Source organism: Plectrocnemia conspersa, unplaced genomic scaffold (assembly GCF_051122295.1).
Source record: "Plectrocnemia conspersa isolate PC_06_02 unplaced genomic scaffold, ASM5112229v1 ptg000002l, whole genome shotgun sequence".
In the NCBI taxonomy this organism is placed as follows: domain Eukaryota; kingdom Metazoa; phylum Arthropoda; class Insecta; order Trichoptera; family Polycentropodidae; genus Plectrocnemia; species Plectrocnemia conspersa.
In genome coordinates, this window is record NW_028277166.1 from 8,947,811 (window position 1) to 8,975,138 (window position 27,328).

Sequence of the window (27,328 nt, forward strand, 5' to 3'; positions counted from 1 at the left end):
CATTGGGTAGCGTTCGCGCGTCATGTCCGAAAAATGGGAGTTCGAATCCCGTTGAACTATCCCAACAGTTATTTCATCGGTTGCTTCTGTTATTTATATGTGGCCGTGTCGAAGGTGTGTCTGAATAAAGTGTTCTTTCGCATTCAAAACATGGCCAATATCGTAACTTCTTTCAGTGACATGATCTTTGGCCTACTGCTTTAGTTCGCATGACAGGAGGAAGACATTCTCTTTTATTTTAAATCATCATTTTTCTACAGCATTTATTATTAAATAATAATATTTTTCGTCCAATATGGAGCTAATGAAAATAATAATATTTTTTAAATATGTTATTTGGAATTAATACACCATAATTTTTTTACATATTGTATGCTATTTCACATTAAGTTTATTGAGCATTAACTAATGTAGAAAATGTGCATTATTAAATAATATTAATAATACAACACCTGAATGAGATATGTATCCATTTAAAATAAATATTTTTAAATTACGAATTTCTTAATAGATCTTGAATATATTTATGTCGCTTATCCCTTTTCACATTATTGCCTTTGGTAACTATAATACTACATTCAGATTTAATCGCGTCCTTTTAACTGCACATCCTGTACATAATTTTATTGGCTTACATTGCAAATCATCGTCGACACAATGGAAAGGATCGGATGTTGTGAGCGAGAGGACCTTTTTTATGTCATCGTTGTGTGCGATGTGAAAAGAGGAAGACATGTGCGCGTCTTTCGATTTTTTTAATGAAGTAAAAAATGCGTGTGTGGATAGAAAGTCGACCGAGTTTCACGTTTTATCTGGGGCATGGGACAGGTAGCTCGCAGGTAAAAAAAGGGCCTCTCGTTCCTTTTCGCGGGTCTTTGGTATTTATTTATAAAAAATCGTATTTAAATATTTAATGCTCCTTGTTGTGAGAGATCGGATTTACTTAGAAATTGATGATTTATTTACTTCTAATAGCATCTGAAAGCGCTGATGCAACAAACATTCAGAATGGATGAATTTTGTCTGTGAGAAAAAGTCCTTGAATTAGCTAATTAATATGGATTATTATCGAACTAAACAAGTTCAACAATATATAGGAAAAAAATCTTTTAGGAATGTTATAGACTTATTGATATCAAGCTGTTGAAATGTTTTTATATATCGTAGATCTCTTTCTTTAAAGTTAACTGCATAATGTAACTACCAAAAATTTAAATAAAATTCTACGAGGGTCGATGATATGCTTATGATTTCAAAATGATATAAGCTTCGAGCTTAAACCTTGACCTTGTACCCCAAGACCCTTTCAAGCTAAGGGTAACCCTTGAGAAGCGCTCAAACGCACCGGTGTTTTGTGGCTAGAAAGACATCGCAAGGGGGAGACACGCAACCCTTTGTCCCGCCGAAGTGAAAGGGTTATCGCCCATTGTGCCTATGGTATTTTGTGTTTTGTTACTTCTCACGTGCAACAATGGGATGAATATATTTGTATATATTTTCACAGACGATATTTAATCATAATAATGCGAGATAAGTTACTGCTACTGCAGCAGCGACAACAAAAAAATAGGGTTCTGCACTACCGTTTTGCATTTTATAACTTTACGGATGAAATATTTGCATTAGATAAATGGCATATCTGATCATGGGAGTTTTTGAAGATTGCGCATTTATCTCTCACCTGGATAGTCTCACACATAAATCATCTCTCACTACTGCCTTCTGTGCCGAATTTGAATCTCGCTTTTTTTCTACCTCTCGTTTTGTTAAATCGATCCGACTGTTACATACATGGACATTAATTATAACGCGCCAGAACTTAGGCGTAAAACTATGCATGTAAGAACATTAATCATTTTCTCCCCCGAAATTTGGAAATCTAGCGTTTTGTTCTGGGACGGTAATTAAGTCTCAATTCCAAACAGTTTTATTTATGGCTCTTGTGTTTTTTCTTGTGTTAGCAATAATTTATGTTGCGTATGCTTATATAGTATATGTATATATGCACCAAGAATGTGTGCGTTGATCGTAAATATAGTAATGTTGTAATTTCGTCGATTAGATATTATGATATCTCAATGTTTCGTGTATGCACGAATGGGGCTTTAAATATTCACACTAAATTGTAATATTGTTTCTAGCTGTGTGAAATATTAAAGTGCGTTTTGATGGCGTGAAAGACACTCGGCAAACATTCGAAGAAGCAGTCGCCAACTTTTTTTTTTTTGAAAGGTAATAAAAATGAACAATTTGTAGATGACATCATTATGAAGTCGCACTTTGATCGTAAACCGAGCGCCGTCCGAGCTGGCAAAGAATAATAATTATATACTGTCAAAAGTCATAAATTACGAATTAGAATCGAGTTGATGATTAATATAGATTCACTAAAATAATTGGCTTACGTCCATGTATTTTTTAAATCGAAGATGTACAGCATTTTTTGTTGTTGTAGAAAATGCATGCAATTCAACATGTTTTTTTCTTTCGTGTAAGATTTTTTAAATGATTTATGGATTCGTTTTGAAATAGATATAACAAATTGCTTTTGCTACTTTTCATTTGCTTGTCTCTGAAAAAAAACCGTGAATTAATTCAGAATAAAATAATACGTGAGCATTATTTTTTGTTAGCGTCTAAGTTATGATGATGATAATCCGTCGATGCTCGATAGATTTTAGCCCTAAAGGGTCGCGATCGCATCCATTATTCTTACCCGTTGCGGCCGAAACGCTTATTTATATGAAATAGCGCTCATATATTTTAGATGTGCAGCATCTTTTTTTTTAACTACTTTACGATATAATTATTATTTGTATAATGCTGCATTGCAAAAAGTCACAATGCTCAGATTTGTATTAAAAAAATGATAAAAAATAAATATTCTGTCAAGAAAATCGGGTATCAATTCACAAATACATTCAAATGTATTCCCAGCTAGATTTTTGTTTCACATGGCAGTGAGGTTCGAATTTTTGACAATAAATATTTAGTACGTTAACCCTTTGACCGCGGATGACACCTATAGAAGTCATGAAGAAAATCGCCAGTATACACTGGACACCTAAATGTGTCATGAACATTTGAGCCTTGTAATATGTAATGTTTTTGTATAAAACACATTTATTGAAATAATTTATGGCATAAAAAGATACTCCCCCACATATTAACAAATTTCAAAATGGCGCGCAAAAATATCAGCCGCGGTGAAAGGGTTAAATAATCGTTTTTTTTTTACTTTAAATCATTATTTTTTTTACACAACTTGACATGTACACTAAGTGTACATCCGGAGCGCGCAGATTTTTTTGCTTAGTATAAAAATTGCATTTACACTAAATCGAACATAAATATTGCTCGAAATATAATAGTCTATTTTTGTTTATGTATTGCATATAAGATATTCCTTTTGAGCTGAATTAGTAAAGTATTAGAGAATTTGTATACCATATATACATGCAGGAATTCACATATATGTACACATATACATATATATATATAACAATATCAATCTATAAGATTATCAAAATCGAATCTGTGATGTTCGACCGGAAATGTAGTTCGATAGAAATTGAAAAACTCTAGGTTCTGATCTGTCATTATTTGGATCAGTTCTGCTCATTTCACTAATTCGATAATTTTTTGCTATATTTTCTAATAGGTGTGTTAAAAATGGGTTGATTTGCTTATTTTGTTGTCATGGTTTTTTTAGAATTAGTTTATATTTTTATAATGAGAATGGTGGGAATATTAGGATAAGTTCATCCAAAAATAAGACAGTTTTATCACGTATTATAGCATTTATTTTTGTTGAATTATATGTATTATTACAAATCTGACAATGCGTCATAATTGTCAAATATGTAAAAAAGTTTTATTTAAGCATTTCACATACATATACTACATATAAATTCAAATTTTGCACCAACACAATAAACTGAAAGTTCTGGGTTCTATTATTTTTCAATTTCTATCGTGTCTGTGAGATTAATATTAAATAATAGTCTCACGTATGAATTATTTAAATAATTCACTCAGTTACAAAATTTGATTTCAGTCTGATTTACCACTATTTATTTAGTGGTTGTTGATTGTGTTGACTTCGTTGTTGCAACGAAAGATTTATATTAATAATTTAGACCAATTTTGATTATCCGGATTTGTTTTTATATACTTCTTTTGCTTGTCTCATGTTGAATTAAAAAGACACGATCATATTATCGTTTCTAACTCGTCAAACAATTACCGACATTAATTTATAAAGTCTATATAGAACCAACATGTCGCTTATCTCCTTCTGATCTGATTCGTCGGCACGCGCTCCAAAGTTTACCGACCGCTCCGCCAGAAACAATGTACTCAATTTTTTCCAACAAAGGGAGCAGTCTTTCCATTCCGAACGCAGCGCTATAAGTGTTCACAGTCAAATTAAATTATTGGATGGTTGCGTAATTGGACAAGTCACGGACAACAGTCTGACGGACGTGTACGTACGTGTTCCGGAGTAATTTTGTGACGGATACCCCACACAGGTGATAATGGCTTTGCACACGAAACGACACACTTCAATTTCGGTAATTGTCGCATTAATTAATTCACTCGATACGATGGTGTGATGGATATATTTTCGAGAGCTCGAAGAGATGCTGCTTCAAAGCCGGCTCCAAATGTCAACGCCCGAAAAGGCCATGGTCATGTTTTTTTCACCATTTTTTCCACTTCATTAATCCACATGTGGCGCTGTGCGCACAGCACACCACGTGTTTTAAGAACGAGTTACGCGTGAACTAGATTTTTGCGGTTTTTCTCCGACGAATCGTTTCAGATCATTCAAAAAATACTTATTCACATTGAATTTCAGAGGTGAAAACGCACGTGTGGCATCACTGGCAGCAGCATCACATGCCCACCGCGCGCCATTCACACGCACGTCCTTCAAATGTGACTATTTTTAAAGTTGATTATACTTTCAAATGTCAGCTCTTATTCAAATTCAACGTATGCGCCGAAATGAGTTTAGTTGACACATTCGAAGCGCGATTGTATGAATGTGTGTTTAAAATTGCGATTAGATTAGATACGCGTGTGTGTGTATCGTTATAATGTATCGCTACTTTGTATATGTTTAAATAAACATATTTTTTTTTGTTATAAACCAAACTCCAACTGCCATGTGGTTTTTAATAATTGAGCGATTTCATGAATTATTCAGTGTTTGCTGTTGTAAGATAGGCGTGATATAACAATTCAATGAAAATTGTTAGGTTATATCAAGCCGAAAGCACGTGGGTGCTTATCTAAGAGCGGTGCACCGGCGGGGGAAGCAGCAGCGACGTACCACATGCGCGGGAATCGCGTTCCGCGCCTCCCGAAATTCCGCACACGTCGCGCAATTGCAATTGTTGGAAGATGGCGTCGTTTCGTTCATAATCCATTTCGGTAATACCAATTGTGGGCTCGTCCCACGCCCCATTGTGTACATTACGGCTGATTCATGCGGATAATAACGCTCGTGCTGCGCCTACTGTTGTCATGTACGTATATATGTATATATATGCTTGTGTCACAGTCTTCAACAGGTCGTTTACATTCATTCAATAATCAACCGCGTTTACGTGTTTTCGCCGCTCAGTATGCACAAGTGTGTATACATATATATGTATACACATAAATACTGCGACAGTTTCAGTTTGCAATTAGTGCGCATTCCTGTTGAGTGACGCATATGAAGCAATGTCCAAAACTGCCTTAACTACATATTGCAGAAGTTTCTTGTGCTATTTTTTGAGTTAGCACCAAAGTTTATTTTATGAAGAAATCACTGCAAGTTTAATAATTGTATTGTAATTGATATTTTTTAATTTCGATAAAATATATTCATATAACCTTTAAATATATTTCTATGTCATATTTTGAATGATACTGTAGCTTATTTTAATATTTTAAAATCAAAACCTACATCTTAAATGTCTCAGGTTCAATTCTAGATTACAAAAGGTACAATCTCAATAATGTTTAGTTCTTTGAAATGCTGGTCTGCTTCTTTCTATAACCATGAATTGATAAGAGACCGGTAATGGGTTTAAGTCAACTGGAATTTCTTCCCAAAACGGGAATTCGTGTCCAAGGGGACCTCATATTTTCTGGTTATTACAAAACGAGTTTCACCGGTTAGTCCAGACCACTACGCACACACAGTCAACGTTTATTTTTTAACCTACACACATATGTATAAAAATTAACATTTTTTCGGTTCTGTGTGATTTATATAAGGTATTCGGCCTTATCGTGTGCGTATGTGCCTTTGCGATAATTGCGGTTGAGGTATTCGTGAAAATATGCGCGCGTTCCTTCTCTCATGAAAGTAAAATAAAATTATATGAGAAACTATTCATACGTGAACGATAACGTATTTCACTCGGAACATAAACCAATTTAATAATAAAATAATGTATTTATGTATTAATAAGCGAAAGGTCGTAAGCGCCGCATGATGCAATACTCATACGCCGTTTCGTCATTAGATAATTGCCGTAAATCGATAAAAGTTATGAAAAAAAAACTTACAGATATCACTATGATGATATCGTGTGACATATAATATATTTTTGCCGTATACTTAAGATGAGGCCATTGCAATAATGTATGCATAAATATTTCTGAGAAGTTAATAATTATGCACTATAAACTTGATTATATCATATAGTCGGGGATGCAGATGATTGCTTATGAATTATGTCGTTATGTGCGTATGCATAATTGATTTATGTGTGCGTAATGAGACGTTTCTTATTATAAATATTATACCCGAATCAATTTGATAGCCTCTCCATGTCCTCGCCGTTCTTATATTAAAAAAAAAGAATTATATATATGCAACTAAGAATAGCTATTCATATACGATTAGTCTTTTTTGACAAATTTAATAATTTACATATCGACATTGAGTATTTTAAAATTTTATCGTGTAATTCCGATTCATAGATTTTCCCAATCTTACGGACGAATAATTAAAATAAAATAGAACTAGGTCGTGCATAATCACATATTAATTTTTAGCTTATTGATGTCACTGATTTCAGTCTAGCGTTGTTTACTTCGTTGTCACGAATTTAGCTGAAACTCATGTTACAATACATAAATAATTTTCTGAAACTAAGAATTAATACAATGTGGATGACTTAATTATGCTATATTTTATGCGTTATTAAATTTCTTTTTCTAGATACAATTATTAACTTTGATTAAATTCTCGAGAATTTGAATTGTCACAAATTATACCAAAGATTAGCATGGTCATTGTTTATAAAAATGAACCATTTCTAGAACGCTCACTAATCATTAAACTTGCATTAAGATGCAGATTATTTGCTGGGACACATACATACAACAATGGTATTTGATTTTTCGGCTCGTTTTGAATATTGAAACGGGCGTTGTGTACATAACATAGCAAAGAGAAAAACGAGAACTTTTTGAACGGCGATAGAGCGAGACGGAGAATGTTTGTAATTACGTCGAAACGTGAGCGCGACGACTTTGTTTACATTCTGATAGTAGAAAACGGGCCGGTCGTGTCATCATCGTGTGGTCGTTCGTCCATTCCAAGGGGACCTTCGGCCGAAGCGGGTACATCGACCAGACCCTGGGGTCGGCGACCTGGCCTCAGAGACCGACCCACCTCGAAAGATGACCAAAAACCCGTACCCGTTATTTATCGCCCATAAAAACCTTCGTTTCCCATTTTATCCGGCCGGCCTTCGCTTCTCTTCTCTTCTCTTCTCCATCTGCTGCCACTCTCTATCTTTCGTTATTATTATTATTATTATTATTAGTATTCTTCCTCATCGACCGATTTGAATGTAAATTGAATGTGATAATTTATTATCTAATGCTGCTGCCTTTTTTCCCCTCCGTCGAGCGATTGCTCCATTTATCTTGCTATTTATGAAGGTGTAGCCGCCCCTTAATTACGTCTGGTTTCTTCGCACAACTCGCGAGGTGGACTTACGCATGAAAAAATGTGGAAAAAACATATTTAAATAATATTCAAGGCAGCGTGCTCCTTCATAATTTCATAATTTATACTCAGCTTTGTTCCCAGTAATATATTATATTACAGAAATTGGCAATAGAACATTTATAATGCTGTTATGGATTCCTTGCTCATATGCGACAGTCTCAACCCGTCGGGGCTAATTAAAAAATACAACCACTTCCCCAAAAAACATTGTTTATGTAAAAGGCACCATCTTTTACTTCTCAGAATACCGATGCCAACACAAAAAATATTATTTTTATTATACAAAACATAAATATTTGCAGTTTGGATGCTTCACCAATGAGCATGCGACGTCAAAGTTTCAGGCCGTCAATGTCTCGCAAAAATAATGGGCATTGATTATGTAAAATACACCATCTTTTACTCTTTAGAATACCGATGCAAACAGAAAAAATATTATTTTAAATATGTTCCTATAAAAACATAGATCTGCGATACCGTATTTTTTAATTAAAAATGGTATAAACAATTAAACTGATAAAAGCGCTACTTTTGCACACTGTTGCAACTTTGGAATTCGATTCGGGTACCGCAGTTTCGCTGCTTCGAGCAAACAATGCAAGAGCGTAAAAAACAGTAGCGCGAAAGGGTTAACAAATAAAACAAAATTTTTATTACGGTTTTATGGCTCGCAAGCAGTGGGTATAATAAATATATATTGAAAGATAATGATAAAATTCTACAATATATTTTATACTGTTTCAATAATTTTAACTGCTGCGCCTCAGTATAATTTATAAGTTTGTATGTATATTTATACAAAAATAAGCATACAACCACTTTATGCGATTGAAACGCTTTTCAGGCTAATTTATATTGCGTTTATATAATATCGTGTTTCACGCATGAAATAATTAAACGAATTTAACGACAACGACGTTTTAACGCCGTTAAAACACGACCGTATCGCTGCATTTCATCTTTTCTCTTACAATAAGCAGCGATAGTTAACCATTTTTTATACATATAAATAAATATATTCTTCAAAGCACAAAAGCACCACCGGTAATTTATCACGGAAGCGGAAAAGCACGCATATCGCATTTGAATAACAAAGAAAGTTTGACCCTTTCAAAAATGTATATGCATTTATTCGTTTCTATTAAATAGTAGAATAGAATACTAAAAGGGTGCATGTTTTTTTGAAGTCATGAACACATGAATCTTGGAGTTGTATTATGCCAGATTATTCATCTCTGTGTGTGCTGCAGAATATGATTTTGTACGCGTGTTATTAATGTGTATATAATTAATCCCCTTATTAATATATGAACGTGCATATGATCCTCTCTGTCTGGGTCCTGGACGTGCTCCATCATCTCTCGCATATCTATTTCGGGTTGTTGGGAATCTGCAAAACTGCATTCGTGCAGGTGTATCATTCATCACGGTCAACGATGCTGCACGGGGCGATTAGTAAACGTCCGGAGTTGGAGGATCTGAAAAAGGATCATTCTGTGGGTGGTCAATCGATGTGACAGTTTGACTTCAGGATTAAGTATATGAATAATGGTAATTTATTAACAAACATGGTGAAATAGTCGATCCGACAATGAGCAAAAATCAGACCCATTGCTATAATAATGACACAAAATAACCTTGGCCGTAACCGCAAATTCTGCTGCGTGCCTTCGCCGAACACACTTGTTTAAATCAAAACGTGCAATCTTCTTCAACGAAAACGCATTATTTAAACACACGTTGTTGAAGCATCGACGGATGAAAAATGACGTGCATCGTCATTATTGGCATGCGAGATGCAAGACACAAAAGACGTCTTCTTTTCGGGCTTCAAAAAAAAAATGTGCCATTTGAAATTATACACACCCGTCCTATCATTATTTGCCATCTTCATAAATGTCATTATTTGTATAACATATGCGTCTCATTATTATTATTATTATTTAATTCGCCGTCGACTTCAATTCAAATTATTTTATTCGACATATGCCGTACTAGTATTATTATTATTATTATTTTACCATCTTCATTTCTACTCCAATATTTAATTATTATTTTTTCGTTGTTACAGATGGGAGCTAGCTACAAAAATCGGTCTCGTTTACTGAAAACGAAGCCGGTTCTTTTCGTCTCGGCGGCCGGTAAATATAATTTACTTAAATTAACCGAATCGTTACCAGTAATTTACTAAATTAAAACACGTATTGCCTTTATGGGTGATTCAGTATAACGAACACGCCCGCCTTCTTGTACACGCCTAACGGCCGTACTAATAGTAGAATTATTATTGTCTACTGAAAATTGGTGCGTGTATTACATGCTACAATGTACACACTGTGATAGTTGAATAAAAATAATACAACAGCAACAACCTAAAATTTAATGTGTTCTATTAAAAATAAACGATTAGTTAATTAGATTATTCTTCGTTGTATGTACGAGTAGTGCTATTAATTTGCTTCTTTATGTATCTTGTTTTTTATAAAATATATCAATGCATCTGAGCCGGGGAACAATTATTTTAAACATTTTTTTTTCAATACGTTAATCAGTGACAATGGATAGCTTTGAACTATACATAATCAATTGATGATGTATTTTAGCATCAGACTCAAATTGCTTTTAAATTTATACATAATACATTTAAAAATAATTTCGTTCTAAGTAGATAATACATATATTGTATATACATACATATCGGCTATTTTTTCCACGTATATTTGGGTAACATCTGCTTCGGGCAAGTCTCACACGAAGATATCGTTGGGAGAGCTTGTACACTCCACAATTTGGATATAAAAAGCTCATCCGTTTACGTTGGGTACACTTGCAGCATGTTGTTTCGGTTAAAGCTATCGTAAAAAATCGCCTTACAACCGGCTTATATTATATCTATGTTTTATTACACAGCGACAGACGCTGTTCCAGAAAGGGTTGATGGATGTTTGAATAAGAACTTTCGAAAGGAAGGGAAGGGTATTTATCCTGTGTGTTCTCATAAAGGACCGACACGTGTTTTATTCATTATCCGTTCTTATAAACTATCATATTATATTTTGTTGTTATTATGTTGTAAATATATAAACGATTTAAAATATTAGATCGGTTATTGATTTTTATGTATTATTCATATAATAAAAATATGCATGCGAACCTCAAGAGTTAAATGTCAAAACACATTTAAGGCAAGAACATCTTAAGCATGCTGTAAATTATATATTTGGCTAATAAATGGAACACGAGTGGATTTTAGCCAAAAAGTCGGTTAATATATTCTTGCCTTGGGGTCTTTTCATATCTGTCAATCTGAAATTATTTGTCTAAAAATCATCTGTATGTTTATGAGTGCTCAAGCTAACGCTTGATGTACCATTTGCTTATTTCCTCGTTCATACCCAAGCCGCAAGATAAACGGCGCAGATAAAGCCGCATGATCCCACATAGATGATGTCATGCATAAAGGCCACTAAATCCTAAATAAATATATAAACACGAATTTAATTTTTGGTTTTAAATATATCTGTCCCTATCTACACATACATATAGGGAGCATCAAAGTTTGCAAAGGCCTCGTGAATCATCGCTAACGAGATAAATATGTTCGTATGCTCGTATTCGCGCGTGTTTCGGCCAAAATCGTTGGGGTGAGGGGATTCCCCCGTCCGGATTTGGACCGAAAAAAATGCGATGAAAGGAAGGGGCGGGAAAAGTGGTGCGCGTTTATAAATGTCAAAACAAATTATGCGCGGCGAGCCATCTTCTATCCCTTTTCGACGCGTGAATATTCCAATGTGTGAGAAGAGGATGGATGTAGTTTTTAAATTGCACTAAATCCGCCGACCAATTGAACGAAATTTATCGCTCAGCGGCATTTTTTGTGGATGTACTTTAGGATTGAGAGTCGACGCTCTCGTGAGGGTTAGATGACCTATGATTTTATATTATATTTTGTTTAAATTCAAGTCCTAACACACATGAAAATAATTTTATTTAAATCTTAATTTAATATAATTATCATGACTAATTTAATTCGCTGTAAATTATTTTATAGTTTATAACATTTAAACCAGATATAAATGTAGCCTGTGTCGTTTCACCCCACAGATGTATCTGTTTTAAGAAATACCATTAATTAAAAAACATATTTATTTCCTCGCAAAACAAAAAAAAAATGGTTTTACTAAATTGTGATTTTCAGAGCAGATCATTCAATCTGCATATTCTACAGTAAATTGTAAATCAAAATAAAATATTGAAGACATAATACATATTTTAGCGAAGTACGATTAAATTTATATCAGCAGAAAGTGTTAAAATTAAAACAATATCCATTGTCTCTGAATGTAACTCTGCAAAATTGTTTTAGACTATTCAAAATAGAAAGTGGATTAACTGATTAAAATTTCGCATTTAGAATGATATCAAGTGCTATAACAATGAGCTCATGTTAGTACTAAAGTACTATCCAGTCATAACAATACATGTATGTATCATTAATTAATTTACTTTATGACTCATCATTTAAAGCGCAATTTTCCAATTTAATATCTATATAACCTAATGGTTCGGTTATGCTTATCAAAATTTAACTCACTCGTGTATACAAACTTATATTCATCATATCTAATGAACTTCTTTACAAAGTAATATAAGATGCATTTTATTTTTTATTCATATGTAATATCTTTAGATAGAGATGAGTCGACATATCTCAATATAAATTCTAAGCTGATCTATCGATCGGATTACTAGCCATGAAAATGTGCTTCCCGGTACATTATAATAAGATTTAGCAATACGTTTTTTTGCTGCTTTGCAAAATACGAAAAAGCAATTTATTATCTGACATTTATATAATGATGCATTTTTGCATTCCATAATATAACATCAAACATCTCGATAAATCGTTTAGTCATTTAACGGTTGTTTTTTCTAATTTTTTTTAAACCAACAGTAATTACTCGCTTGGCTAATAAAATCACCTGAGTCAAGTACCACTGACTCACCTGTGTAAATTCTTATGGATGCTTTCGATTCGACTAAAAATATTACTACAACGAATGTGTTAATGAAAAACGACCGTACCGAGGACCCACTTACACGTTGACGTAAAAAATGGTTAAATCATAAAGATACGCGACTCTCGCAGTGCTTTTTGATCGCACAACACAAGAAGGAGACGTCAATCAAAACTTTCGCGTGTAATTTGTACCCGCGTACTCAAATTGGCAGATAAAACTTGGCGTTATTTGCGAGTTTTCGAGTGGCGCAGGAGTTGGGGCTTGGATAAATTGGGCGGTGGGGGCGAAAACGGGTTTAAGGGATGCCACTGTCATTATTGGAATATCCACATGGGGGATTGAATTTATGCAGAATGCGCCGTGTATCGTTTTGAGGGTTGGTCTATGCCTAAAAACCGCATATGCATACATTTTGTACATATATAAATATATATATATATACAGAAACAAAAACCCAGCGTTGCCTCCCGACTGACATAGATACGAATTGATATCGTAATGTTTTTTTTTAATCACTCATTGTTGTATCGTACCAGTTTATACTTGAAAATATTTTCCAAGAATTGCTTTAAACACAGAAAAAATCTTATAAAAATCTGAAGATAATCGTAAGCAAGCATACAAAGTAACATATATTGTATTTTTTTACGTATTCGATTAAAAATTACATTTATAAAATAAAAAACATTATTCTTAATATAATTTTAAAAGCTCAATATCTTCCAAGCCTTCCAAATTCTTTCAAATTAAGAACATGGAAAGACATGCTCTGTTTTTGTTTATTATTTACAATTTATTTTAATATGTACATATGTATATTTTTAAGAGAAAAATGTTTTTGATATATGATTGTGGTTAATAATTATATAATATTTGCTCTACATCAATAAGGATAAGTTATTTAATTATTAAACTAGTATTTCTTACATTTTTTTAATCGCAGTTTCATTTAAATTAAAATAATGCAACTAAACATTGTTAAATGTTTTAAAATGTTTAAAATGTTTTGCTTGTTTCTAGTAGCCATATAAATGTATTACCAGTTCGATTAAAAACATTTCCATTGCTTTTTTTATATTTTTATTGTCACTATTTGTATACTAGAATAATATACATTTTTGTGTTTTAATAAATATAATTTAAATATGTATAATGTTTTATAACTATTAGAAAACTGTTTTTTAAAAACGATATATTTGCTCTCGGGCATTGGCTCTGTATATATGAACAATTTCCAAACATATTGGAAGGTTTGCAGCGCTCTAATATAAAATTAACTTGTTATTATTTATATATTGATATCGGCAATTCGCCCCTTTATTGTATTAAAAGTATATGTTTTTCAATATTGAAATAGAGATACTTTTAAAGCTCGCACAATGCGTAAACAGACGTTTGTAACATCAGTTTTACTTGCTCTCTATGTATACATGTTAAAAATGTAATTAAAAATCATGCGCGTACGGTGAGATTTTTTTTCGCTCACTTACGCATTAAGAGTGGGAGATAAGGGCGTGCGTTACATGCGTTCGCACGCTTACTTCTTCTCACTCACTCTCGTCACTCAACACGCGAGCGAGCGAAAGGGAATGTATCACACCGTACGCGCCTCTTCAACATAAGTATTGAAAATCACTATTCCTAATCAGAATGACTAATTTTATGAAACATATAAATTTATTAAATAGAAAGCAAGTAAATCAAGAAGATGTTTCTTACCAGTGATGTTATATTTTCACCAGAGTTTCAGTAAAATAATATCCGAATAAATTTTAATATGTATAATAGCGAAAATATAATTCGACTTATTGGCGTTTTAAATTTCCGTTGAAACTTAATTGCTGTTAAAATCCAAACCTACCCAACCTAAACTAACTATCCAAACCATTGACTCAATAAAAGTTCTCAAATTGATAGTTTTCACTTTAATTAGGTTAGGTTTGGGTTTGCTTTAATTTATTTTAAATATTTCAGTATTTCTTTAAACGATGTAACATCATATTTTTGTGAGTCCGATTATATAGAAACATATCAAATTCAGTTTAACTGTAACTGAGCAGTGAAATTGTACAAATGCTAGTGAAAATATTGTATAACTTCACTGATAATACACATTCACTGTAACATATATATATACATATATGATAATATATATTATATAAAACTACGAACGGATCTGTATATACGTATATAAATACTTAAGTTATTTTATTATAACCCAAGATATAAACTTACTCAAATCAGAAATACTTTATGCATGTAATATGCATAAAAGTCACCCTTTTAGAAAATGCGTAATATGAAGGCTCTTCTCGTTTATCCTACCCTCTCGCCAGCAAATAATAGACAACTATAGCAAAACGGAAGAACACACACATAAAAAGTACCCTCTTTTTTGTTCACAGAAAAATATTAAAATTTCTCCTGTTATTGCGTGCAAATGTGCGAGGATTTTATCCTTACGATATGAGAGAAAATCCTTTGATGTCTGTAATAAAAAAATATGATTCCTTTGATATATGATTATGTTATATTTTGCTTAATAATTATTTATCTTTCAGTTTTTCAAGATCAATCAAAAATCGCCGAAGATCTATCTGCATTATTTATTGGTAATAGCCAGTAGCGAGGTATAGAGTTCCTACGTGATTTTTACATTTGTAGGAACTTCATACCGTGCTCTTGGGTATACCGAATTCGTCGTGAAGAATCCAAATCAAGAATTATTCTGTGTTTATTTATAGTTGCTTTATTGTATTGTACATCACATATCACATGCTCGTTTGAAGTATGTGAACCGCTAAATGTGATAAGAGGATGAAAAAATGTACTATATTATGGTATGATGACGTCAAATTAATAAATGTAAACCACAATTTATCAATTGTTAACCTTTTGACGACCCGCATGATGATAACCCTCGAGTGAATCAAGTCTATTGTGAATATTTTTATGTGACGCCGTTTTTATTTTTTTAATTAATTAAAAAATAAAAATCTGGATACTATTGCCGATAGACGTTATAACCGGATTATTATAACGGATGACCTTTTGTTTGTTTATGTGAATACTATTGCGTGTTATTTTATTATAATCATATAAGAGAAGATGATTCAATAAGTAAGCAGAAAATTTTGTGCAAAACACTAAATTATGTATGTATAATATATATGTATTTTTACCAGTATAAATATAATATGTGAGTGTTTATTAACACATTCGCGTCGGGTCGTTTTTTTGTCGATCTCTATTGTGTAGCGGGGTCGAATTCTTAGAATATTGCAAAAAAAATATATTTCAGAAAAAACGCTGAAACTTTTTAACTAATAGTTATATTTCAAAATAACTTAAAGTAAGGTGATAGAATACTTTGCTCTACAATAAAAAAAAAAAATTTCCATGTGATAATCAGTGGTTCTCATATATTTTTTATATTTAAAAATATAAATTCAAAAAAATATATGAACCTTTAGTATTTTAACTATATTTATAGCATTATCCAATTTTATTGATATTTAACCATACTTTTTTGAAATATATGAAAAAAAAATACCAGTGGTTCTCAATTTTATATATTTTTACTTAAACTAAGTCATTTGCATAGCAAATAATTTTATAATTAAACTTTAATTTGGTTTATATATGGACATAGTATATATTTGAAAGTATACATATATTCCAAAAAATTAAAGAAAATTCATAAGTGGTTCTCAATCCTTTTATATTCGTATCGGGTCGTTTTTATGTCCATCTCTATTGTGTTGCAAAAAAATATGTTTCAGAAAAAACGCTGAAACTTTTCAACTAAGAGTTATATTTTATAATAAAAATTAAGTTAGGCGATAGAATATTTTGCTCTACAATAATTTATTTTTTACGTGCGAGAATCAGTGGTTCTTAAACATTTTTGTATTTAAAAATTTAAATTCATAAATATATATTATACCTTTAGTATTTTAATAATTTATAGCATTATCGAATTTTTGTGATATATTAACCATACTTTTTTGAAAAATATGAAAACATTTACCAGTGGTTCTCAATTTTATATAATTTTATTTAAATTAAGTAATTTGAATAGCAAATAATTTTATAATTCAACTTTAATTTGGTTTATATAGACATACATACTTGAAAGTATACATGTATTCCATAAATTCAAAGAAAATTCATTGGTGGTTCTCAATCTTTTTTTATTCGCATCGGGTTGTTTTTTGTTCATCTCGATTGTGTTGCAAAAAAATGTTTCAGAAAAAACGCTGAAACTTTTTAACTAACAGTTATATTTCAAAAAAACTTTAAGTAAGGTAATAGAATACTTTGTTATACAATAATTTTTTTTTCTTACATGCGATAATCAGTGGTTCCCGAACATTTTTCATATTTAAAAATATAAATTACAAAAAATATATGAAACTTAAATATTTTAGCTGAATTTATAGTATTATACAATTTCGGTGATATTTAACCATACGTTTTTAAAAAATATAAAAAAATTCACCAGTGGCTCTCAATTTTATATAATTTTATTTAAACTTAGTCATTTGAATAGCAAATAATTTTATAATTCAACTTTAATTTGGTTTATATAGACATACATACTTGAAAGTATACATGTATTCCATAAATTTAAAGAAAATTCATTGGTGGTTCTCAATCTTTTTTTATTCGCATCGGGTTGTTTTTTGTTCATCTCGATTATGTTGCAAAAAAATGTTTCAGAAAAAACGCTGAAACTTTTTAACTAACAGTTATATTTCAAAAAAACTTTAAGTAAGATAATAGAATACTTTGTTCTACAATAATTTTCTTTTCTTACATGCGATAATCAGTGGTTCCCGAACATTTTTCACATTTAAAAATATAAATTACAAAAAATATATGAAACTTAAATATTTTAGCTGAATTTATAGTATTATACAATTTCGGTGATATTTAACCATACGTTTTTAAAAAATATAAAATAATTCACCAGTGGCTCTCAATTTTATATAATTTTATTTAAACTTAGTCATTTGAATAGCAAATAATTTTATAATTCAACTTGAATTTGGTTTATGTACATATATACTTGAAAGTATATATATTCTATAAATTTAAAAAAAGTCATTAGTGGTTCTCAAACATTTTTCATTTTTTTAAATTTTAAGTCATTTAAAAAGCGAATCATATTGTTATTCAAACTAATTAGATGTATTTGATTGTAATTGAATGTTTACGATTATTAAAAAAAATTACAAAGTTCATCGGCTGTTCTCAAACTTTATTTAATTTATTAAATTCGAAGTCATTTAAAAAGCGAATATCTTTGCGTAATTGAAAACATGTCCTCATTTTTATGTGAATATTCACTTCTACGCAATTTTACGCACAGTTTGCATTTTTTACGAGGATTTTATTTGCAAATGTTCAATTCATGGTTTAGCTGTATTTTATACGCGTCATTTCTAAAACCCCAAACTTACTCGACTAGTTGCACAATGTGACCATATGAAGGGTGAAATTTGCGGAATTCAAGTCAATAAAACGAATCGTAATAAACTATATCCAAAAACAAAAATAAGTCAATTTTTCACTTACAATTCGAAATTTCTTCATCTTCTCAAATAGGCACTTTATAGTGTTTTCCATTCTAAAAATGTTCATAATCTATTATTATTATTAAAACTTGTGTAAAAACTAAAACAATTGTATATTGGTCAATATTTCTTTTTTGAGTGGTACGCATGGAAACATTCGCCAACATGTAGAGGAACGTTGCACTGTTTACACATAAAAAATGTTTCTCGGCGTATTTTATGTGAGGAACACACTCGACATTTTCTTCTAATACTTTTATTGTCACGAATAATTTTTACTGGTTGGTGTTGTTTAAATTCTCCAGAAAGCCTTCCTGGTGGATCAAATCGGGGAGCTCGTTCGGAAGTTGAAGGTTGGCTTGTCGTGGGTATTTCTTCACTTTCAGTCGTTGTAGGAGGAGTGTCCAACCAAGCTTTTGCCGTATTCAACATGAAGTTGTTAAATTTCATCTTTGAAGTTGTATTCAATTTTTGGAACACGCGAAACGAATTGAATAAAGCACAATGAATAAGATAGAAAAATACTTTCTTCGTCCATTTTAATGTTTTTCTAAATAGTGGATTATATGCTAGGTATTGATCAGCAAGATCAACACCATTCATGTAGTTATTATAATCCACTATACATTGGGGTTTTTGAATTGGAATGCGTGTGTTTCTATCGATTTTATGTGTATTTACCATTTTCGCGTTATGTATGGTGGAAATCATTTGGATGTTACGGTTTTTTTTGTGTTTCCATATTTGTAAAAGGATTTCCCCTTTTCTCTTATACCTGGTTTCTGAACGCCGTAGTCTGGCATTTTTTAGGGAAATTGGCAGTCCACGATTCGATCTAATTGTACCGCAAACTCTAATTTTTTTCGTTAGTAGAGTAGACGCTAGTTTTACACTATTGTAAAAGTTATCAGCGTATAGGTGATGCCATTTATTTAAAAATGGATCCATTATTTTCATAATGGTATTTTCTAAAGTCATGCCTTTTCCAGAATATATAATAAAATTGCAAATATAGCCAGTTTTTGCTTCGCATACTATTCTATTTAGAATTCCGTATTTAACTATTTTACTTGGGTTGTAAACCCGAAAGCCAAGCCTTCCTCTAAATGGTATTATACCTTCGTCGAGGGATAAATTTTGTTCTGGCTTATACACCGTTTTGAACTTACTTAAAAAATAATCAATAATGTCTTGCACTTTTATCAGTTTGTTGGCATTTGGAGGTATATTTGCATTGTCAGAGAAATGCAGAAAAGACATAATTTGCCTAAATCGATCTCTGCTCATCATTTTAGCAAAAATAGGCGTTTCTATCAAAGGATTGGTTGACCAATAGCTATCGATCGAGTTTTTCCTCACCAAACCCATAATTATGATTAGTCCAAACATTTTTTTTATTTCCGGTAATGTAACATCCGACCACTTTAGACCATGAGCTGGGGTTTTGTATCTATGACTATTTCTTTGTTGATAAGAATTCGTTTCACGAACTATTTTTTCAAATAAGTCATCGCCGATAAATAACGATGTTATTTCGCTAAGGCTTTCAGGATCATTCGGAAAAATTTTGACTCCAGCAACACCTTCGAAATTTTCATTATTTCTCGCTGGATCAAAATCTGTCCAATCAATATTTATATCTTCTTCTTGTTCTGTGTTGCTGGATGAAGATGATGTAGGTACATGCATTACACGTACTCGACTTCTTTGTCCTACAATATCAGACGAACTTTCTTCACTGTCTTCTTCATGATCACTTGCTATATCAGATAAAGCGTCTTCACATATTTCAGGCAAAAATGACTCGTCTTCCATTTTGAAGAGTTTGAAAATCGCTCAATTTATGAAACAACAATTATCACTGATCACAAAGAACTTGTTGGCTATAAACACTAACGAACACGGCAAAACGCAGAGAAATACTAAAGTTCGGAAAGAAAGAACGATGTATCATATTTCTCGAAATTTCAACCAGATGTTCGCAATAAGAAACATTCCACGAAATTTGTCTAAGAAGCAAACCTTTTCATATTCTATGTTAGTATATATTGTTTAAAAACTGAGCAAGGCTAAAAACAAAATAGTTAGTGTTATATGTTCAATAGAAAATTCGAAAAAAAATCCTATGAAAATCGCTTTTTTTTTTAAAAAGTTCGTAAATATTTACATATAATTTAGTATTTTAGTAATCTACTAAAGGTTTGTTATGACATCTGTTGGGTGAAGTTGAAATATTTATCGCGGTTGACCCGTTTTTTTAGTGCCGAAGTGTCACATGGCAAAAGACGCACAGATGCGTATCCCGCGACCACGGATGGGAACTCAAAGACGCACCCATGAGTAACCCGACGCGAATGTGTTAACAGTGAATTTATATTATCACTGGTATTAATATAATTTTAGTAACTGGCTAAGTGAAATGTATCAAACAATTTAAATTACAATTTCACTGCTCGGTATCAGTAAAACCGTATTTTTCACGAGCGGAAGATCCGGTACGCGTTTTTACACACGAGCAGAGACTCACTGAATAAAATATATTTAACCAAACCTAACCAAAATAGTTGGTTTTAGAACTTACATTAGGTCAAGTTGGGTTCGGTTTACTCATTTAGATTGGGTTTGGGCTTGAACATCGAATAGAAAATTTCGTAGCTCGAATTGAGTTTCATCGACTATTTGGAGTAACATATAATTTCACTAAATTATATTTTCGCTAGAAGAAATATCATGTTTATATTTTCACTATAAACAAATTATTTTAATTCAACACTTTAGTGTGTTGAATTAAAATAATTTTTGTGGTAGGATACAATAAGATAACTTTGATTAATAAAATTGTATTAATGTAAGTATTTTATTACCAAAATTCATGAATGTATTTATATTATATTTAATGTATGACTTATTACAATAGAAGTTTTCAAAGTTGACTTGTATTTTTCAAAAAATTATGAACATGTATTCGGATATGATTTTACTGAAACGCTAGTGAAAATATAATTTCACTATAAAATATATTTTTTTTATTCAAGTCATATCATATTGTACATGGTACTATTTTGGTATGAGTTATGAGTTTTACAAACAGATAATTTTTATTACTCTTATAACCATTTATTATAAATAACGTTTTAGTCCTAATAACTAAACCTCTATATGACTAAAAAACAACACTGTAACAAAAAGTATGTAGATAGTAAAATTGTAATATGTTTTTTAAATTATATTGTACATATACTACGTATAAAAAATACTATCTTTTTTATCTAATTGTTTCGTATCTACATTGGACTATGGCACATATGTGTTTTTGATGTTCCGTTTGTAAAATTGACCTGAGGCGAATTGGCAGTTAAATCATCTGATCTTGGTAATAAAAACATACGTTCATAACAGACCGTTTTCCTTACAAAATTCTGATGGATTCAAATTATTCAGCAGCATAATAGAACTACAAACTTCAAATGCTAATCTTTTGCTGTCGTAATTCAGGGAATTAATTTACTCAGTCTGAAACTGATTCTTCGTTGATTGTCATGTCAATTGATTAAAACGAACGTGCTACATTTGGTATCATTTTTATTTTATCGTCTCTTATTCTTAATCATCTGAAAACGAAATATTAAAAATTATTGATAAGTCTGTTACCGAATCTATAATATTTTATTAAAATTAAAATATATATTTTACTTAGAATATGCGTTGATATAAAGAATATTCTGGAGATTTTTTTTTATTAAGATAGATGGGAAAAACTATTAATTAATTTTTTTTACATAAAATGGCTACACTGCTACTATATTTAATGTATTTAAAAAATATTATATAGGTATATACCTTTATTGATTGTATGATCCATTGAGTAGTGAGTTAATTTTACGTAATTTTCCATAATTATTTTTGTTATTATTATTTTATATTGCGTTTATTGTAAATTATAAAAAAAAAACAATATTTCTCAGTGTTTTATTGCCTTGATTCAATTTACTACTTTTCTATTATTAAAGTTAGTTAATTTATTTTACATATTTTTTTATATATGGTTCGGATTTTGGATTTTTTTATATCAACCCAGAACCTCTCAATATTTTTTATAAAATTAATTTAAAATATTTTTAATGTTTATTTATATCGTACTCGTATGATTTTTTTATACAAATCATTACATTAAATTAATTTTTTTTTATAAATGTTATTTATTTAATATTTTTTCAGTTATATATGTAAATATATAACTATTTGGGGTACCGCAAAACAGTGGAAGATCGTCCGCCGTACAGGTACGGCAATACCGCTCAAAAAAATATACTTGAAAAAATGTTTTTTACTGGTTGTTTATTTTTTTAGTAAAAAATGAAGTTAAGCAATTTGTACTTACGGCCTAAATACTGTAAACCTAGTGTATTCGTATCTTTATAACTTTATTTTTCTCCAATGAATCAGATAAGAAATTAATTTTCACTTTTACACAGTGCCTTTGAGCTTCTAAATTGCTCAAAATAGCAATGAACAAATTCCAAAATCTTGGAAGGATTTACTGATGATGGAATTCATGCTCATTTGTCATAAAAATTCCAGCATCCCAGTAAATCGTGGCCCAAAGCGTCGGTTACGCAAAATCCGCATTCGCTATATCGCAAATCGGAGAGAGATCATTGCGCGATTGCATTGTGCGTCCGTCTGTCTGACATGTTTATAAAACGCCATCTTTAAGGGATGCCATGCGGCGATAAAGCCATAAAAGAACACTTGTTCGAGAGGAGTGTAACACATGTGCGAGATGAGTTAACACGGCATTGTTTTATACGCCTGAGTACCATTGTCTTGTCACTTTGCCCATACGCTACAGGGTGTGTGCAAACGCGGAACACGCATACGAACGGACTGTAATTAGCGAACGAGACGTTCTTAAAAATATAAACAAGTTTCGATGAACACGGCAACACTCAAGATTGGTCATGATCATTGAAGCAACTTGCAATAAATTACCAAGAGAAAAGTTTGCTTAAATAGGCTAAACAATAGTACAAGTTTCCGAAGTCATATCGAAGATCGTGTTGGATTGAAAATCTTGCAGATTCCAACTCGATTCCAAGTAAAAAAGCTGCTTTTCTTGGGCTTTTAAGGATCGTCTCGGTCGATTTGACATAGCTCCGCTACTGCGTAGGAAATCTTGACTGAAGTTTTAGTGGAAGCGATTCAAGTACGACAGCCTTCTAATTTATATAGATACCATTAAGTAATGGGCGTAGTAACGAACGATTTAATTTTTTCAACTTCTAGTAAAGTGCGTTCCAACGATCTTCGTTTATTTTCTTTAATAACTATTAATGGAGACCCTTAATGTATAACTGCGTGGATTATCATAAATGTATAAATCTCTTGTTTTCACTCAATTTGTATCAATCACTCAGGCTTTTAAAAATTAGTATACATGTTTATCCTTAAATATTTAATTTATGAGAGCCCTAGACGCAAGATGGAATCTAGTTAGAGTTTTATTAGATTATATTACAATTGTGACAGACGATAAATGGCGAGATGTTTTCTCCGAGCGGTGGTGGAGAAGCTGGCGCAGGAATGATATACGTGGGAGGTCCTCAAATGTATTGTAGGTAGCGTGTAAGTGGCAGAATATCGGAGGATGATCCTTCGCTGCTACGGTTGTGCTCGTAAGGAGAAATCCTTCTCAGAATATTAGCGCCCATGACAGTATGTTGTCCTGCTTGTGGCTGCTTGTAACTACCTTGCTTGCTGACCAATCACAATCATGCAGGGATCATTCAGCCAATATATTTACTCGTTTCTTAGAACAGCGAAATAGTATACGCCGCGTTAGATAGCAACATTTGCTTGATGGGCATTGTCCAAGTTCGTATACTGCAACGGGAATCTTGTGAATCCGGTGATTTAATATATCCGTGATCCCTGAAACAAAGAAATATTCTTTCAATGACGAAGAATATTTACGGTAAGAACACTTGCGTGATACATATGTGATTTTTTTTGGGCGTAACGAGGGCTTTTGTGTGTGATCTTATCCTTAACGCTATTTTCTTGTTACCTTGCTGCTAGATGATTATTTTGATTATAGTAAATTAACGTGACTTTAAGAATAAAACCCCACAAATATATATTTCTGCAAGCAAGAATATAATTTAGCTGATAGGCACTAGTAAAATTATATCCTGCTGTAAAATGTCTATATACTCAATAATTTGCTAATTGCGAAATGTATATTTTCTGTTTAAATACAAATTATTACATATTATTGTAAGTATGCCTTTAAATGTAATTCAGAGTAAAATGTAGCAAAATTTGACTTATTAACTAGTTAAAATTATAAATAAATAATATTATCTGGAAAATTATATTCCTACTTTTTTAACTAGTAGTGTATATATTTTACTATGTTATCTGTTGAAATACTGTTTCATGACACAAAAAATCAAAAGACGATTTATAAAAATATAATATACAAAGTAACTAATATATAATAAAATGTAGCTAAATAATAATGGAAACCTTCAATTTTAGTTCTGGTAAATAAATGACTCATTGTTTCATGACATCCGGTCAGATTTTTTTACGTGTCCTATTGATTTATGACTCATTAAAATTGCAGTTTTCAAATTTGACTCCAAGAGGATGTTCGTATTCTTTGTATTAATCTAAATTAGGTTAGTAATATATTTTATCTTAATTATCTAAAGAAACGGTATTTTTTTTGTTTTAAATATTTGCATGTAATACTTTAACGTATAAAATATATAAAAAAATAACCTTGCCGATATTGACTATCTGAAAAAAGTCTTATCACATTATATACGTACAATATATTTATTTAACGGTTAAAGTGTTTACCTTTTAAATATAAAAGGTTGTGGATTGGAATCATGACCTCAAAAGCTAAAAAAATACACATAAGACTGAAAATCAATCATTATTTATCTGATAAGCTATCTAAGCGTGGTGTATTCTAGATATTAAATTTTCATTTAATCCATACCTTTACAACATAGAAAATATATTATACAATATTAAATAGAATCATTTTAACGCTCAAATTTATTATAACCACGAACAATGAAAATGTTAATTTCTTCCACGCGTCTTTTGTGTGTTTTTTTAAAATCTGACTCATAATTTCACGCACAAAGACTTATTGTTCCATACATTATATTCACACTGACATTTCATATTCATTAAGTGATGGATCAATTAAGCAAATTTTTCTACGAGCGCCTATCACGTATTCAACTCCACGTACGGGTTTAATTAAATTTATGCAATCTAGATTACGATTCCTAACGATCTATATCGCTTTGTATAATGAATGCAGCATTAAAAAAAGTTATACACACATTTAGAAGAATGCAGGTGAATTAGTATGGAAATTAATTTAACCAGATAACGTTTAATGCATTTATACTTCTATATGTGGTAGCTCACGCGGAAAGGGCACATAATTAGAATTTTATTTTGTTCATTTAATATTTTTTTATTATTTCATGTCTATATGAAAGTTTTAATTGACGTGCTTAGAAATATATATGCGGAAGATGTAGATATTGAATTTGTATAAGAGAAGATATCGACAGATACACGATGTTACTTAAGAATAGTGAAATAATGTTAATTGGGTTGTAAAGTTACAAAGAGTAATAAATTACTGTATTTATTAGATGCAATATAATTTTTTTAAGCATCTTTATTCTTATTAAATTTAATTTAAAATATTTGTATTATAGGTTTTTTAAATATGATTCATATTAAGAAAAAAATGCGATTGCTGCATTTATATGTTTTTGGCGAATAACACCAAACAAGAGGATCGTTATTTTGACTTTTTAATATTAAACATATTTTTTAATAAGTTATGAATTAAGACCTTCGAATGGTGAAGTTTTCAATTCATTCCTTATACACGTTGACATTCAAATGTTGTGGAACCTTTCACAATAGAGACCTCGAAGCTTATTAAATGGTAATAAATCAAAATCCATTATACTTATTATATCCAATGTATTGTTAAATATTTGTTTTTAATACATTCACTGTATGATACTTTCGCAACAATCTATAATATATTAGCATTGTCCGTAGCGTTACATTAAATAGTACATAAAGTAAGTGCTTCAAACTATGAAGTTTCATTTTTTATCATTCCAGCTTATTTAGTTGTCAGCAATCCGTTGCAGCTATTGCAAATCTATAAGCTAAAAAGAATATTACCATTATAAATTATTTTAGACAGACATTAAATAACATGAAAATACCAGCCTCTGAGAAAAAAAACCTCGGCTGCTTTATATTAACTCGGAAATATGAGTAATTTCTGAAATATCGGCAATTACAAAGTGATTTTTTTATTGCCTGGTAAGTAACTGTATGTTTTATGGCTTTAGACTATTTTGATAATAGCTTTTGTAATTAACACAATAATAACACGATTCATTTCGAAAAAAAAAATGACTACCTGCGCTGTTAAAATACATAATTGGTGCAATATTAATCTATAAATAAAAAATATTTCACTACAAATATGTACGAATACTTTAAAAATAGTTTGACAAATATTCGAATAATAAATTTTTTTTAAAAAATAGTAAATATTTTGCACCGCTCAATTCGTGTAAAATCTATAAACCTTGACTCCAAGCCTTCCCAATCTGCTTAATATGTCTATGCACTGTTGAACT

The 27,328-nt window shown here is 31.2% G+C and overlaps 2 long non-coding RNA genes across 4 annotated transcripts in view; one reads left to right on the plus strand and one right to left on the minus strand.

Moving 5' to 3' along the window:
• Positions 1-27,328, plus strand: part of LOC148237546 (uncharacterized) — a 105,554-nt gene that overhangs the window by 14,711 nt on the left and 63,515 nt on the right. For 2 of the 3 annotated variants that reach the window (XR_015812658.1, XR_015812659.1), the window contains one exon: positions 10,095-11,762. This is a non-coding gene — a long non-coding RNA (uncharacterized LOC148237546). Of the gene's footprint in view, positions 1-10,094; positions 11,763-27,328 lie in introns of those variants that run through there. The other variant, XR_015812660.1, reaches the window with a different exon arrangement.
• LOC148237547 (uncharacterized) lies at positions 5-10,182 on the minus strand. The gene is made up of 2 exons (XR_015812662.1): positions 3,647-10,182; positions 5-3,535 (listed from the first exon to the last, which is right to left on the minus strand). It is a non-coding gene; the product is annotated as an uncharacterized LOC148237547 (long non-coding RNA).